This window comes from Giraffa tippelskirchi, chromosome 12, assembly GCF_054371585.1.
Source record: "Giraffa tippelskirchi isolate mGirTip1 chromosome 12, T2T-mGirTip1v1.2.pri, whole genome shotgun sequence".
NCBI classification, from domain to species: Eukaryota; Metazoa; Chordata; class Mammalia; order Artiodactyla; family Giraffidae; genus Giraffa; species Giraffa tippelskirchi.
The window spans coordinates 48,501,720-48,507,719 of record NC_137286.1 but is presented as its reverse complement, the minus strand read 5'-3'; positions in this window follow the sequence as shown (position 1 = coordinate 48,507,719).

The window sequence follows — 6,000 nt, the reverse complement described above, 5'->3', positions numbered from 1 at the left end:
AAGTAAGAGATAATTTCAATGTGATTTAAACCAGCCATAGATAAAAAGATGGTCATTTATCCAATCCATTTATGTGTACAGTTTAACTTTGATATCAAAATATGATAAAGATGCTACAGAAAATAAAAATATAAACACAGTTTAAATAGAGTATTAGAAAATTGATTCTGAAAAATTATTGAAAGAACATTATGACCAAGAAAGGTTCCAGGAAACCAAGATTGTTGATATCAACAAATTTATCTGCATGCTACATTATGGTAAGAAAATAAAGATTAAAACTTGTGCAAATAAATCAATGCTGAAGTTATCTTTAATAAAACTGAAATAAAATGTTAAATAAAAATGAAGGAGGAAAACAAAATATAGACTACCAAACACAGTAGAAAATATTATCCTAATGGGTAATATCTAAATTAAAATAAGAGATCAGATAGGGACACCTCCTATCATCATTATAATACTGTGTTGTGTGAGTTCAGTCACTCAGCCATGTCTAAACTTTTTGCAACCCCATGGGCTATAGACCACCAAGTTCCTCTATTCATGGGATTCCCCAGGCAAGAATGCTGGAATGGGTTGCCATTTCCTCCTCCAGGGGATCTTCCTGACCCAGGGATCAAAGGATAGAGCCCTTGTCTCCTGCACAGGCAGACAGATTTCTTACTGCTGAGTCACCAGGTTGACTCAAATACAGGGTTTCCTTGAGGTCTCAAGCAGGAAAAAATCTGCCTGCAATGTAAGAGATAGCCTGCAAAGCATTTTACCAAAAACACAAAAAAATAAGAAACATACAAAATATTTTTAGTGCAGTCTTGTGTTGTCTTTCTTCTGTATGACAGAAAGTGAGGAGGAACAAAAGAGCCTCTTGATGAAAGTAAAAGAAGAGAGTGAAAAAGCTGGCTTAAAATTCAACATTCAAAAAAATGAAGATCATGACACCCGGTCCCATCACTTCATAGCAAATAGATGGGGAAATAATGGAAACAGTGACAGACTTTGTTTTCTTGGGCTCCAAAATCACTGCAGATGGTGACTACAGCCATGAAATTAAAAGATGCTTGCTCCTTGGAAGAAGAACTATGACAAACCTAGACAGCATATTAAAAAGCAGAGACATTACTTTTCTAACACAGGTCCATCTAGTGAAAGCTATGGTTTTTCCAGTAGTCATGTATGGATGTGAGAGTTGGAGCATAAAGAAGACTGAACACCAAAGAATTGATGCATTTGAAATGTTGATGTTGGAGAAGACTCTTGAGAGTCCCTTGGACGGCAAGGAGATCCAACCAGTCCATCCTAAAGGAGATCAGTCCTGAATATTCATTGGAAGGACTGATGCTGAAGCTGAAGCTCTAATACTTTGGCCACCTTATGCAAAGAGCTGACTCATTAGAAAAGACCCTGACACTGGGCAAGATTGAAGGCGGGAGGAGAAGGGGACGACAGAGGACAAGATCACTGAATGGCATCACCGACTCAAAGGAGATGCGTTTGAGCAAAGCTCCGAGAGAAGGTGAAGGATAGAGAAGAGTGCTGCAGTCCATGGGGTCTCGAAAGAGTCAGACACACATCTGACCCCATGGACTGTAGCCCAGCAAGCTCCTCTGTCCATGGAGATTCTCCAGGCAAGAATACTGAAGTGGATCGCCATTTTCTTCTCCAGGGGGTCTTCCTAACCCAGGGATTGAACCAGTTTTCTCACATTGGCAGGAGGATTCTTAACCTCTGAGCCTCCAAGGAAGCCGGCCCATGCATATACAGAAAACATTCAAACTATTAAAATGCAAAAAAATATATCATTCACTTTTTTCTGAATGAATTTCATTTTCATTTTTTTTTTAAGATTTCTTGGGATTTGATGTGGATCATGTTTAAAATCTTTATTAAATTTATTACATTATTGCTTCTGTTTTATGTTTTGTGTTTTGACCGTGAGACATATGGGATGCTAGCTCCCTGACCAGGGATCAAGCTGGCACTCCCTGCATTAGAAGGTGACGTTTTAACCACGGACCACCAGGGAAGTACCTCACTTTCATTTCTGTGTTGTCTATGTTTTACCTCATTTCCCTTCTCCTTTTAGATTTTTTTCCTCCAAGAAAGTTTAAAAACATTAACAGACTTAAATGTATCATCTTCTTCATTCTTTTCCACCAACTACATTGTTATTTATTATAGTTGACAGTAGAAGAAAATAAAAACTACCTGTAAATGTGCAAGATTACCACCATTGACATGAGGAAATTGTTCGTCTCTTTGTTCTTTGTTTATTCTGGATTATTACTACTCTGGTTGCTGGAAGCCTCTCCTTCTGTAATGCCTCAGGTCCTGCTCAGTTTCCAGAGAGGGCAGTGTCTGTGGATGATTAGTTTTGAAAGGCTTAAATATCCCAGAATCAATGTTGATCTTGATGGCTCGGGGTAAAGGTAATCTGCCTGCAATGCAAGAGCCGCAGGAGATGCAGGTTCAATCCCTGTGTTGGGAACATCACCTAGAGGAAATGACAACCCACTTCAGTATTTTTTCTTGGAAAAAATATCCTATGGACAGAGGAATCTGGAGGGCTACTATCTATAGGGTTGCAAAGAGTCAGACAAGACTGAGTGAATAAGCATGTGCATGGAAACGTCAGAATCACAACTCCGAGTTTGCCAACCCGAGGCTCAGTGGCTGGACTTCTTTTGATCCTCATCTACGTAGAGAGAGAGTTCTTAAGGAAAGAGTCACTGGACCAGGCCTTGAACTGTGCCAAAAGCAATCTCGTTACACTCCATCCTTCTAGCCAGTTACACAGGATATCAGTCACCCCTAAACAACTGTAAACCAATGAGGTAATTTGTGAAAAGGCCAATGATTGCATCAACTTCCTATCTAATCTTCTTAAAATGAAATAAGTACAATAGAGCCACCCATATGTTTCCTATGTCCCAGGGATCCATACAAACCTTTTACTAACATCAAGTCATTGAATCCTCCTGGTAACACTAAAGCAAGATTTTCATCTGTGTTTACAAATGAGACACAGAGAGGTTATGTAAATCTCACACTGAGTCTTCAAACTTCAGTGTCTGGGTGCTTAACCATCATCTAACACTGTTTCTCAGTCCCAGGAAAAAAAATGAAACAGAGAGAATGCAAGTTGAAAAAATCTTTAGTTCTAGACAAGTGAGGGTTGGTTTGCAAAGTTGTGGTCTGTCTCAGCTCCTCAGTGGCCAGCAGCAATGTACCTTAAAAAGTGAGCCAGGTAAACATTTACCTTCCTGAGCAGATTCAGAATGATGAGAAATTTGCTTTGTCTGGGGGAATGGATTCTCTACAATTTTATTTATTTTTTTAGAGTAAAACATACATTCAATGCCACTTTTTATTGTTTTCCCCCTAATTTCATATTCGCTATGAAACTGATTTTATCAGTGACAGTTTTGCCAACCTTGGTGTTTCTTAAGATTTGGCTTGGGATCTCTGCACTGAGATTTCCCCAAAGTTAACGTGTCAGCACTGATCGGGAAGGAAGTGATTCACGTGGCTGGTAATAAACTGTGAGGGGCTCCAGAGGAGGAAGCTGAGAACAGGAGGAAACATAGGAAGTATACAACCCCATCTGGTCATATATTACCATGGGTGTGCACAGAAATGGAACATAACTATTGGGATGGAATCTCTCGTGATCTTCACACTCAACCCTCAAAAGAGCCCTGAGTATGTATCCCCATCAACAGAAAATGAAACTGAGATTTCACTGAGGATTTTCTGTGAGTGTAGTTTTTTTTTTTTTTTTTAATTTTACTTATTTTTTGGGTGTGCTGGGTCTTCATTGCTATATACTAGTTGCTGAAATTGGGAGTTATTCTCTAGTTATTGTGGTGGCTTCTCTTGATGCAGAGCATGGGCTCTAGGCACACATGCTTCAGTAGTTGCAGGGTGTGGGCTCAGCAGTTGTGGCCCACAGGCTTAGTTGCAACATGTGGGAACTTCCCAGACCAGGGATCAAACCTGTGTCCCCAGAATTGGCAGGCAGATTCCCAACCACTAGACCACTAAGGATGTCCTGAGTATAGATTTTAATAATGTAAAATGTATTAAAAAATGTATTAGTCTGCTCAGGCTGCTACACCAAAATACCATAGCCTTCGTGGCTTAAACAATAGACATTTATTAATATCCCTCAGCCTCCTGAAGGAAGAGAAATCCAGTATCGAGGCACTGGCTGATTCACCCCGTGGTGAGAAATGCTCTTTCTGACTTACAGATAATTGTCTTCTTGCTGTGTCCTTGCACGGCCAATTTGTACAAAGTTCTAGTGTCTCTTCCTCTTCTTGTGTGCATGTTCAGTTGCTCAGTCATGTCCGACTCTTTGCAATCCTGTAGACTGCAGCCTGCCAGGCTCCTCTGTCCATGACATTTCCCAGGCAAGAATACTGGAGTGGGTTCCCATTTCCTCCTCCAGGGGATCTTCCTGACTCAGGGATCAAATCCTTGTCTCCTGCATTGCAGGCAGATTCTCTACCATTGGGCCATCTGGGAAGCCCTTCTTCCTCTTCTTATAGGGGTACTAATCCCATCGGGGGTGCTCTACCTGTATAACTTTAGCCAAACCAGATTATTTTCCAAAGGCCCTTCTCTGAACCCCATCACTTTAGAGATAAGAGCTTCCAAATATAAATTTTGAATGGACACAATTCACTCCATAGTAACCTAAGACACAGCATTATACTTTTCAATAAATCCTCCATCAAACTTGTCTCTTCTTTCCCAATGTCTTCTCTCTTACTATTCCTAGGTCTCTCATCTCTCTGGGAACCCCTTCCACCAGGCAGCCCCTGCCTCCTCCTACCCTTCAGAAACTTACCCGCCTCTACTGCATTTCTTATACACAGCCAATATTCCAACTCTTAAGAAAAAGCCATTACACACAGGTTGGCTTTGAGCTCAAAATAAAACAAAAGATTCTCCACACTGATTCTATTCTTCCTAGAAGATGCTAGGGAAATATCTAATTTTTCTCTGCTACAAAATATATTTGGTCCTTGTCACATACTTGTATACCTAACAAATATTCATGTATGTATGCACCACTGATTAAAAAATAAATTCTATGTGTACAGGCTTTCCACTATAACTAGTTTTTCTCTTTAAAAGTTCCATGTTTTAAATTTTGAGGAAAAAAAAGGAATGATGTACTGAAATATGGCACAACATAGGTGAATTTGAAAAATATTTTGCTTAAGTGAAAACACTATCCCAGTTGCAAAGGACCACAGATGGCATGATTCCCTTTAAAGGTAATGTCCAGAACAGGTAAGAAAGTAGATTAGTGATTACGCAGAGGAAGGCAGAATGGAAAATGATTGCTAATGGTTATGGAATTTCTTTATAAAATTATAAAAACATTCTAAAATTGACTTCGGTGGTGTTGGTTGCCCATCTTTTGACTATACTAAAACCTTTACACTTTAGTACATTAAAATGTACTAAAGAACATATACTTAAAATAGGTCACTAACCGATATAGGTATATGAAATATATCTCAATAAAGCTGTTTTTTTTTCAAATTTGGTTTATGCATTTATTTTTGAGTGCACCATGTTTTTGTTGCTGCGAATGGGCTTTCTCTCATTGTACTGAGTGAGGACTCTCTCTAGTTGTGGTGCTTGAGCTCAGTAGTTGTGGCTCACAGGCTCCAGAGCCTGGGCTCAGTAGTTGGAGTGCATGGGCTTAGTTGCTCCAAGGCATATGAAATCTTTCTGAACCAGGGATTGAACCCTTGCCCCCTAAATTGGCAGGCTTACTCTTAACCACTAGACCATCAGGCTGGCCCTTAAGTACAAAGTTTTAAAAATTGGGATCATCTCAAGGATGGATTCTGACAATGCTGGGTCCCTAACTGGGTCTATTCTTGATTATTATACAAAAATTGTGTTTTAAAAGTAATGAATCAAAAAAAAAGAAAAAGTAACAAATCATGGACTTCTCTAGTGGTCCAGTAATTGATAATC